The sequence below is a fragment of the Echinops telfairi genome, unplaced genomic scaffold (assembly GCF_000313985.2).
Source record: "Echinops telfairi isolate 266 unplaced genomic scaffold, ASM31398v2 ScPeMD7_43;HRSCAF=161, whole genome shotgun sequence".
Taxonomy (NCBI): Eukaryota; Metazoa; Chordata; class Mammalia; order Afrosoricida; family Tenrecidae; genus Echinops; species Echinops telfairi.
In genome coordinates this window covers 753,902-766,441 of record NW_022103941.1, presented here as the reverse complement: position 1 = coordinate 766,441, position 12,540 = coordinate 753,902, and positions in this window count along the sequence as shown.

Below are 12,540 nucleotides of genomic sequence, written 5' to 3'. Positions count from 1 at the left end.
AAATGCTAGAGTGTCCTGTGCTTGAACCCCTGGATTGTAGTGAGTACAATGTGTCTTCATTTCAAAGCAATTGCTTATTCCCTTCAGCAAATTCTAACCCAAAGAAATCCAGGTGACCAACACCTTGTGCTTGGATTTCCCCATTGTAAAAATATATATGAATTTGGAGATATACAGAGATTCTAATTAGTCAGTAAATGAATGGTGTCAACACCAAGTCTGGGGAAAATGTTTTAAACTTTGCTAGGAGGAAGGAAACTGGATGGGGATTAAGCTTTAAAACTTCATGTTTAGAGATAGTGTCACATCTTTTATAGTCAGTAATATGAACAGTTTTCCAAAATTAGACAATCCTTGAGTTTAGGGAATAAATTTAAGGTGAGATCCATGAGCAGTTGTGATGGGGCTGTGCCCAGAGCACAAATGGAGAAGCTGTCTTTGGTTGGAGATGCTCACATTTCAATTGAAATAGAGTCCCCTGGGTAAGGGACATTTAAAAGAGTTTCTGCACTCATTCTCTAAATGTTGAGGATCAGTTGCACGGATGGACCTAACCTTAATGGAGAGTGCCTGTTGGGTCTTACGAAAATGTCTTTTGGTTCAAGATCTAAAACACTGCTCTTGGCTTTTCTTCTTACTCTGATTATTTTCTTAAATGATTCTTTTCCATCTCCTGCTCTACTGAATCTTTATACTTGAAATCAGAACTTGACTGATTTTGCATCATTTTGGATATTATTGCAAATAAAGGTGTGTGTGTCTATTCAGAATATTGCATTTTTAGAGACTACAGAGTCAAAATATTGTTTTGTCAGGGGTCCAACTTTTGTAGGTGGCACATTCTTCCATGAAACACCATGACACTTGAATCTCTTTAATTGCACTGAGGTTGACCTCAGTCATCAGGCTCTGGGATGTAGTGTGTGCATTGCTTGTAAGAATGGTGGAGTTGGTGTGACTATGGCCCAAGGTTGGAAAAATCCTGGCTGAATAAGCTTAGTAGCAGTACAATGCCTACTGGAAATATTCTGCCAGAGGCTTCGGGTGATATGTGCATAAATAAAATGCAAAGCTAGGAGCGGAGCTTGCCCTCTCTACCCAGTGTCTGGTTTACCCTTTCCTGATCTTCCGAATTTGGGCTGACCAGAACCCACTACCACATGATTCATTTCCTCAAAGTTTCATGAATTTCTGTTGGATGTTGCAGTGATTCTCAGAACCCAGATACATGAGGGGATATTCTGAGGGGAGGAGTGGGTAGAAATTGGAACTGAATGGCTTCATAGAAGAGTTGGAACTTTGGAACATTATCAACCCCAACTTCTTTGAACTAATCTGTTATTCATGCTTCTAAAAGAGGTTACTCTCACACAAGAAAAACTACTAAGAACTATGAGGAGGTTAATTAAGAGGTGTCAGGTGTGCATAAAAAAATGGATCTTGGAGAGTGTGAGGTCTGAAGATGACTTGGTGTCCAATGGATGCTTTCAACAAACTCTGTCCTGCCCACTCTCTGGGGCACAGGACATATAGTAGTCCAAGACAGGGGAAGGGCAATAAGGGGCTAGAAGGAGAGAACCCTGGGCTCAGAAATCCTGGACATTCGTTGACTTTTACTTTCCTGTGGAAAGAATGAAGCCTAAACTCTGTTCCTCTGTTCAAAACTTTGTCTTTCAGGGAGATTTCTTTCTTAATCAGCATTTTATTGTGGAATATATATCAATATCATATCTATATAAATATCTATACCTATAGATCATACTTCCTTTCACTGTGCCAAATTCAGATTGTTTGCCACTTGTAGCACTCTCTACTTCCAAAGCTGTTCACAGTGAGGGAGAGTCAGTGTGAGTCCAGACATAAAACCAGTCTCATGGAGAAAACTGACTTGCAGGGATGCTAAGGAACCACTATCTCTCGACCAAGAGAAGAAAGAAGTGAGGACAGGAGTCTGTGTAAGGACTGCAGTGCCTGGTCAGCTAGAACTGCTGTGCTGTGACCACTATGGTAGCTCTATTGCCCATGGAAGGAAACCTGCAGAGACAACTTCAGGTAACGCTCCTGACCAATAGTCTGAAAGCTTAGGACCAGAAAAAAGGTTGCTGTGCAACCCATAGAAGTTGGACGACAGTGCGAGCCAAGCAAACACCTTTCCTGTAAGTGATGGGATGCTGTCAGCAGGGGGCACTCTGAGTACACTGAGCCCAACACCTCCCACGCCCACCCCGGGTACTAATTCATGGAGGAAAACTGAGCTTCTTATTATTTCTGTGGTTTCTTTTAACCTCACAAATAACCCTGTTGTTAGGAAACCTTTTTATTCCAACTCTAAATATAGAAGTTAATATTGAAGTATCTTTTACTACTTTCCAAATATTGTGAAATGTAATAGGGCAAAGAATAAGTCGGGATGACATACACTTGTTTCTGTATGTGTTCAAATGTATAAAAAGATTCAGGTTGACCTGGTGTTGATTCCAAAACATGGTGAGGATAGAGCTTGTCATTAATTTCAATAGATCATATTGATACTTTTGATGGGAATGCATATAAAGTTACATTGAACATGAAATCTGCACAGATGTGCATAGGATTGGTAGAGTGAAGACCTCAGAGAGAGGACTGTGTTCTCCCAACAACACCACCAGCATTGCTTTTCTAGAGTGAGTCCCATAGCTACGGGCTCCATTCAGCCCTTCCCACCTTTACATACAAGTACACCTCCCAGTCACATGTAAATACCAGTCACATGAAATCACAGCGTGCTTGTACTTACATTCATATTCCTTCTCACCCTGGAGAGCATTTTCTGGGTGTCAAGAATCTTAGCCACATGAACATGAATTACACGTGGGTTTTCCTCTTTCTGGTGGCAACTCCGGGAGGTGAGTGCTTAAGGGATTCATACATGAAATCAGGGTATGCAGCATCTGAGCACATGACTCTCTCTGTTTCTCTTTCTCCCCAGGCGTCCTGGCCCAGGTGTAGCAACGAGAGTCAGGCCCTGGACTGGTGAAGCCCTCACAGACTCTGCGTCTAACTTGTGCTGTCTTTGGATTCTCTTTTACCAGCTATGATGTGCACTGGACCCGCCAGGCTCCAGAAAAGGGACTGGAGTGGGTTGGTGCAATATGGAATGGTGGGGGCACAAGATATAATCCAGCTCCCCAAATCCGTGTCAGTGTCACCTGGGACACATTCAAGGGCAAAGTTTATTTAAAACTGAGCTCTTTGAATCCTGACACTGCCATGTATTACTGTGCTGGAGACACAGTGATGGGAAGTCAATGTGAGCCCAGAAACAAACCTCCCGGCAACAGGCCATGGTTTCGGCAGATGCAAAAGACAGAATTCAGTGATGTTTTCCTCTCAAAAACTGTGGTTCCCACCACCTTGTCAGCATCTCTTTAGGGACCACCAAGCACAGACTCTAGGGAAACTTTATGTATCTGAACATGCCTTCTTCTCATAGGAATTGGCTTGGTCTATGTTTCACCATTTATCCAAAGGCAGAATTCACAGAAATACCAGTATGTATTGATGAGATCTCAGTTTATAATTCAGGGGACTAAATACTGCTATTTGTTGTCAGTTAGAAATATTCCAAAAAAACCCAAACTCACTGCCATTGAGTTGATTACAATTTATGGTGATGCCCCTGTAGGTTTCCAGGATTGTAAGTGCATGTGGGAGTAGAAAGCCCCATCTTTCTTCCTTGAGAGGCTGATGGTTTCAAACTGCGGACATACAGATCTCAGCCCAACACTTAACCACTACAACACCAGCCTCGTTATAAAAATATTAATGCAGCAAAACATTCTCATGCGAGCCCCATATTTTCTCCAAGCCATCAGATGGATGTCCAAAGGTTTCATTCCAATGAATGCTCACAAATGTATGTTTATGTAACACATTTAACTTAGAATGACCTGGATAATATTGTTGATATTGTTCGGTACCCTTGAGGTGGCTTCAACTCCCAGAGATCCCATGTTCAACAGCATGAAATACTGCCTAGAAGTGCATTATCCTCAAAGCCATTCCCCTGTTTGGATTCATCATTGCAGCCTTGAAAGTCTCTCTTTTTCAATGGCATTCAAATTTACCAAGCACCAAGCACAAGACTATTCTTTGGGTTCTGGTTCCTCATGATGACATGCCCAAATAATAAGATAAAGTCTTAATTGAATGCTTCCAAGAACCATTCCAGATGTGTTTATTCTGAAAGAGACCCACTTTTCCTGCAGGCAGCCCATTATATATTTAATATTATTCTCTAACACTGTAACTCAAATGCATCAATTCTTCTTTGGTATTTCTCTCTTTTTCTTCTTCTTTGTATGTTGGTTGGATTTTTTATTGTTTTATTCTATTTTTTAATAATTTTATTGCAGGTTCATACGGCTCTTATCACAATCCATCCAACCATTGCATTGAGCACATTTGTACATAGGTTGCCATTATCATTTTAAAAACATTTTATTTCTACTTGAGCCCATGGTATCAGCTCATCATTAAAAAAATATTTTTTATAGGGTATTTGGCCTTTATTAGAGTCACTCTTAGTTTTCACAACTGTGGCAGCTGTTTCTGGCACTACAGATAGTGTCCAGGGTTGCAACTAAAATCACGCAATGTATAATTGTGTGCAATTGTGGAAACTCACACAATAAATACTCAAGAAGCAAAAAATAGCAGTAATGCCAACACTGAAGAAATCTATATAATGTCTTAACACCAGCCAACATGAAGGGAAATATTCATCTGCAGAAAGTAAAGGTCGCAATGTATGTAAGTTAGAGAAACCTGGACCACAAAATTATGTGGCACAATGATTAAATAATCAACTTTTAGCCAAAATGTTGGCAGTTCCAAATCACTTAGTGATGACTCATTTGGATAATGATCTGATTACTTTCTCCCATCAGTATTAAAGAAAATAAATTCCTGTTCAGATAGTTCTTCTCTTTCATGCACTCTCTATGAGTCTCTGCACCCAAACAACCTTGGATGCTTAAAGTTCTTTAAATATGTAGAGAAGACATTTGCTCCCACTAATTAGCCAAGGTACAGTGAACTTCAACATAATAGCAATTATGAAGCCATTGTATTCTGTTACATATTTGCCTTTGCTAGATGTGTTTTCCTGGGTAAAACACATAACTTTTCCCCAGCACTGTTATTCAACCCAGGAAGAATGTTGTGTGTTTTATTTTATTTTTGATGATGCAAAGTGCCAGAGTTCCAGTGCTAAGTGATTCAGTGTACAACAGAACTAAATAATGCCTAGTTCAGAACGATAAAATTACAATGAATATTATTGAATTCGAGTCATCATAGTGGGAGCGGGGAGGAAACATTTAGGAACTAGAGGAAAGTTGTATTTTTCATCGTTGTTACATCGCACCCTGACTGGCTCATCTCCTCCCCGAGACCCCTCTGCAAGGGGATCTCCAGTGGCCTACTAATGGGCTTTGGATCTCCACTCCGCACTCCCCCCATCATTCACTATGGTAAGATTTTTTGTTCTGATGATGCCTTACACCTGATCCTTTCGACACCTCGTGGTTGCATAGGCTGGTCATTCTTGATTCTAAGGAAGTAGCTGGCTGTACTCCCTTCAAAACAGATCTGTTTATTTTATTTCCAGCCCAGTACTTTCATCATTCTTTTTCAACATCATAAGTCAAAGGCCATCATTTTCCCCAGGGCCTTCCTTATTCATAGTCCAGAGTTCATATGCATGTGGCAATATTGAAAATATTATGACTTGGCTTCTGAAAGTGACATTTAAGAAACCTTGTAATATTGGCCTGTCAGTCTAGAGATGTAAAGGGCTATGATGGTGCTGTGGGATAAGATTCGGTTGCTCACCACCAGCAAGGTCAGGGATTCAAACCAGCCAATGGTTCCTCCTGAGTAAGATGACACTGTCTATTCCTGTAAACAATTACAGTCAGAAGAAGCCTAATGAATAGTTATAGTCAGTCTTGTAGGGTTCATATGAGTCAGAATATATTTGGTTTTTAAAAAAGAGATCGTTTATTTTCTAGCTCGGTTGCTTGGTTTTCTGATTTTCCCTCAGTCAGAAGAATTTCTGGTGTGTTCATAGCTCTCAGACCTCACAAAGAAAATTTAATTCATGAATTAGTGGATGAAGATGTTCAAATCAAACAATACTGCTACACTGGAATTCTGATTTTGTAATTTCAAATATTGGAAACTGGGTAGCCTACTAATTCAAGGTATGCCTGTGGGTCACATCACTCCTATCTCTGTCATCCAACTTGATTCAAGAACCAGCTCTGGAGACACTTTCTTGTGGAGCTGTGGTGCCTGTACATTAGCACAGTGTTCATACTCCCCACCTCTTATAACAGCCAGGAACACTCTTAGGCAAATGCCTGTTGTGGTTTCTTACTTAAATGAGACCACCACCATCACCACCCTGCAATCAGGGGATTCCAAAGCTTTCTGAGTCAGGGAGCCTTCAATACAGAAATGTCTGCCTCCTTTATCTTCCTCCTCCTGATGGTGCCGTGCCTCCCATCAGGTCACTGGCAGGGAGATTCAGTGGATCATAAAAAATTCAAAGACATATGGAGCCTTTAATGCTTGTTTCCTAAGGCTCCAGGGACCCTGTCACATATGCAGCTACAGGAGTCAGGAAATCAGGTGGTGAAGCCATCACAGACCCTCATTCTTAACCATATCATTGCTAGGGACTCTGTCTCCAACACCGGTGGTACTTGGGAATGGATCAGACAGAGCCCTGGGAGAAGCCTTAAGTGGATGGGAAGGATCTTCTATGGGTCAGAGTGGTTTAGCGAATACACACCATGTCTCAGAGACCATCTAGTCACATCCATGAATCAGTTCTCTCTGCAGCTGAGCTCTGTGACTACTGACAACCACCGTGCAAGAAGATAAGGAGAGGGAAAATCATTGTGAGCCCCACACAACCCACCATACAGGACAGGTGGGGGCTGAACTAAGAGAACTTTTATACCAGGAGGGGTAGCTCAGGCCCAGGAACCAGAAGCAGGTGGGTGTGTGAGCACAGATGAGATCTTCTGCCGTGTCTTGGGTTCATTTTGTTCCCAATGCTTAAGAGCATATTGAGAGGAAACTCCAGTAGAAACTGCTCTGGAAGAGTATGGGGGTGTGGGTAGTTTTGACATTGTATACTGGATTTTTTCTTTTCTTTTTAACTTGATGAGTAATTTCTTTTAAAATTTGGTCAGTTATCTCCATGTCCTTAAACATAGACCCTGGGGTTTTCTTCAGAATTGCATTAAAGTTATAGATCGCTTAGAGTGTGTTATTTTCACAAAGTTCAGGCTTCCTATTCATGAACATGACCCATTATTCTAATTATGGGTGTGTCTTTTGGTATCTTGGAATGTTTTCTTATAATTTTTTTTCTACAAGACTTTTGTTTCTCTGCTTAGGCTTACTCCAATTTACTTTGTATTTTAGGTGGTTATTGTAAATTGTATTATTTTCTGATTTTCTTTTCAGAGATTTCTCTATCGATATGTGGGAATCAAACTGATTATCTGTGTTTCCCTTATAACCTGTGAAATTGCTTAACCTTCCAAGTAGTTTCAATAATTTTCTTCTATAGCTTTTGGGTTTTCTATGTTTAGAATGATATCAGCAATTATAGAGAGTTTTACTTCTTTTTTTTTTTTGAGTTTTACTTCTTTATTACCATTTTGAATGCCTTTGTTTATCATTTGTTGATTGATAGCTGTAGTGAAATTTGCAGCAGGATATGAAATAAGATTTGTATTTAATTGTATCCTTATCTGGTTCCAATTTGAAAGGTGAATGCTTTCACTTCCTCTCCATTGAGTGCATTGTTTGTCATTGGCATTTTATGTTGCTGTTTTAAGTCCATCAAATCAGTTTGGACTGGCAACAACACTAGAGAAAACAGAATGAAAGAGAATCGTCCTCACAATTGTCATGTATGAGGCCTTTGTTGCAGTTACTGTGCCAATTTATGTTCTTAAATGTCATCCTTTTAAAAATGACCTTATGCTTTATCAAGCATGATGTCCTTTTACAAGTTCAGATTTCCTTGACACAAGTTCAAAGTACTCGAGATGAAGTAATAATATGCTCACTCCTTTCTATTAAGCATCACAAGTTACATTATCCAACATACGATTGTTTGTTCCTCTTACAGTCCATCACACCATCAAATTATTTACCAGTATCATAATTCAAACACATTGTTTCATCTTCAATCTTTCTCATTCATTGTCCAACTTTCACATGCATCAGAGACCATTGAAAACTTCATAGCTTGGGCCAGGTGTATCTTAGTCCTCAAAGAGACATCCTTGCTCCTCAATCTTTAAAGAGGTCTTCTGTTACAGATTCACTGAAATGCATCATTTGATTGACTGTGGCTCTGTGAACACTGACTGTAGATCTAAGCAAGATGAACTCCATCACAGCTTCAATCTTATCCCCACTTATGATATTTTCTATTGGTCCCATAATGAGGAGTTTCATTTTCTTTGCATTGAGTTGTAATGTAGAGTGAAGGCAGCAATTTCTGAACTTCATCGGTAAGTTTTCAAGTCATGCTATCTTGGAACATGTAGTTTTATATGACCTGCATATCAAATATTAATAGCGGGCTTTACTACATCCTGACGTCATGTTTTCCATTTAGTACAGCTTCTCGGGTTATTTGTTCAGTTTATCTTGGTGCACAGAGAAACGGCTGACATTTACAATCATTCTGTATTTCTGTGATCACAATGAACATCCATGGAAGAAACAAACAAGAAATCATACCATAGATTGTATTGAGCAGAGATATGAAAAATGACTTAGTGAAAATGCTTAAAATGCTTTCCAAAATATATGGCCATTCTATAACCACCAATTCCAATAAAATGTTTCAAAATCAAACAATGTCAATCAAACAATAATAGCACCAATGAATAATGTGAGTTAATTTACTTGTGTCTTTACAACTTAAATGTCTCCTTCAGTCACATACCGTTTAATACCCTTTGCCTATTGTGAGTTTCAAAACTCTGTACATGCTCCACTGTCATGACTGGTATTAAGTGAGATGTTATGATAAAGAAATAGGAGTTAACTCCCCAGAAAATATGCAGAGAAATGAGAAAACACGGTAGAATAAATGTCCACTACTAATTGGGGTTTTAATAAAATCAGAATTTCTTAACCCTCTCTATGCTTTCTGTGTCCACAGTTTGTCTGATCTTCAGCCTAAGGTGGAAGCAAATCTCAAGAAAGAGGAGGACATTAGACTTTTTCGTTTCAGTTTCTGAGAAAAGACTGGAGGTTTCTCTGCTTTTTCCCTTTTTTCTTCTGGTTTTCTAACATGCAGATCACAACTTCAATTTCCAGGTTAAATTTCAAAACTTGGTGAAAAGCATAACATTAGGGGAAGAGTTTTCTAAGAACTACATAACTTGTCCATATTATTGATTTTCTTTTGGATATTCTTTGGCCTAATGATTACTTGTCTCTAGTAGTGTCAAGAGATTCTAAAAATGTGTAGGCATAAAAGAATTTTGCATTAATTGTCATCATTGATTATCTCGGATGTCCTGTGATATATTCAGCATCATTATTTAGACCCAGGAGTGATGAATCCCTCACAGAGACTCATCACTTAAAATTTGATGTCTTGGATAACTACATGTTTCTGGCGCTAGATCTACCAAAACTTGCAGAAGAGATTGGAGTCATTGTTATCAGCATGTTTTAGTAGAAGAAAACAATTACCCATCACAATTGAGTTAACTCTCAAGCTCAAAAAGCATGTCCATGAAGCAATTCCCTTGCAGCTGAGCTCAAGGACCACTGAGGGCATAGCTGTCCATCACTGTGTGAGAGGAACAGTGAGAGGATTCAGTGCCACCCCATGCACAAACTTCCCTACAATCATGACATTGGTGTATAGGAACATATGGGCTGCACAAAGCACAGGAGCCAGGCTCCCAGGGCCAGGGAAATGGGAAAAGCATGGGAGCAAGAAGTTTCTTGTTAGCGTCTAGTGCTTCCTTTCCCTCCAAATAATTTTCTCCAAGAATCCCCTCTTCCTTAATGTTTAGTACAGAACACATCAATGTCAATATTCATTCATGTGTTGTATACATAAACATTATTAAATATGTGTATGTATGCATACATGAACCCTGGTGGTTACTCATTAGGCTGTGAACTGAAAGTCCAGGGCTTCAGACCTCCAGCTGTTCCACAGGAGAAAATGGAGCTTCATATTCCCATAAAGAGACAATTTCAGAAACGCTCAAATCTACCCTTTCTTATAGGGTTTCAGCGTGTCTGCATTGACTCAAAGGCAGTGAGTGAGAGTGATAAATACATTGATATATACAAATATTGTTTGAATCATTAACATGCATTTAATAGTTTTCATATCATGGATGGCTGTACTGAATGAAAATTAAAGCACAATATTAAAAAGTGTGGAATTCAAGAGAAGAGAACTAGTGGGGAATTCATAGCAACAAACATATATAAATTACAGAAATAAAATTCTGAAATTAATCACCTCAGTTTCCATCTAATGAAACTAGAATATCATAGCTTAGTATGGGGAAAATGATAAACAAAGGAACTCAAATAAATGAAATAACAGGAACACAGTACGTAAGACAATTCTATGAAAACTGACTATTTGAGAAGATGGAGGAAAATGATAAATATCCGGTTTTCCTGATCATGGAAAAAGAAGGAGGACCGGAATCTCCCAGATAAGGAAGCAGAAAGGAAACACCATTGTGCACGCTTTTTGGATATGTTTTATGAACAACTGCATGCTCACCATTTAAAAATATCACTGAAATGTGACAATTATTGGGAGGCAAGGGAACCAAATGTTTCCAACAAGAAACAGATAATAGAGTCATCCAGTATATGCACCTGCATCCACATCTTAAGGGGAACAAGTGAGGATGCACTGTGAGGTCTCATGCCACAAAGGTTATTGTGTATGTGATATAAAGTTCATAAACCTAAAACTACTTTTAAAATATTGATAACATATAACACCTAAAGCAATGCCTGATAAATAGATTAAGAGCTCTGCTTTCCCTTGAAAGTGCTTGTGTTTCTGCGAGCCTGAGGGAGAACTCTAGCCCATATTCTCTACTCATCTGCTTCTAAATATCAGGGGACATGCAAATGCAGCTTTCTGCCTGCTGATAATCCGGCCACAGCCCCTGATGTGGGAGATCTCAGATGACAGCCCCAGGCTCTGGGGTGTCTGCTGTTACCTTTTGTGCCCAGGAGTGAGCTAGTCCAGAAGACGCATAATGAATTTTTCACTGACTTTGGTTTTTCATTTTGGCCATTTTACATGGTAATCATTATGGACCATGTAAAATGGTCTGATTTGATATCATTGTGATTACATTTGTTTGCATGTCTGTCATCTAATCACGGTGCCTCTATGTTTGCAGGTGTCCGATGTGAGGTGAAGCTGGTGGAGTGTGGGGTCGATCTGAGAAAGCCTGGGGGGATGGCTGAGACTCTCCTGTGCTGCCTCTGGATTCACCTTCAGTAGCTATGAAATGAACTGGGTCGGCCAGGCCCCAGGGAAGGGCCTGCAGTGGGTCGCAACCATTAGTAGTATTGGTGGTACTACACACTACCCAGACTCAGTAAAGGACCAACTCTCCATCTCCAGAGACAATGCCAAGAACACACTGTATCTGCAGATGAACAGCCTGAAAGCTGAGGACACGGCCATGTATTACTGTGCAAGATACAAAGAGAGGGGAAGTCAGTGAGAGCCCAGACACAAACCTCCCATGCAGGGAGGACACATGTTTCCAGGGGGAGCACAGGCCACACAGAGCACAGGATCAGTCCCAGGAGAAGGGGCGGATGGTTTGAACTTGGGGATTCTGCCCCATCTCACTTTTCCCCAGGGAATCTCTCTATTTTTATTCCGTGATTATGTACCTACACCTGACATTTCCTAATTCAAAAATTGTATTTTAAAAGTATGAAACATTCTCACATGCAGAAAAAGCAGCTGTCCTTCATGGAGGGGGAAAGACCTTGACAGGGGGCCCCACCATCAGATATCTGATAAAGCTCAAGAACAGATTTTACAATCAGATGCAGGGCAAGTGCAGTCCCTAGATAGTGCTAATTGTGAAGTTTACATTCATATCTGAATGGTTAGTTTGAGCCAACCCAGTGATGCCTTAGGACACAGAACTCATGATCTGCTTCTTGTTGATGTTTGGTGCAATCAAATTGCTTCCAGCCTATAGCGAATCTATGCACAACTGAAACAAATACTGCATGGGCTGCACCATCCACACAATTATTCCCATGCCCAAGCACATTGATGAAACCACTGTGTCAATCAATCTCGTTGAAAGCCTTCTTCTTTTTCACCACCCCTCAACTTTATCAAACATGATGTCCTCCAGGTCCTGGTCTCTCCTAATAATATGTCCAAAGTGTGTAAGATGAAGTCTTGTCATCCTTGCTTCTAAGGAGCATTCT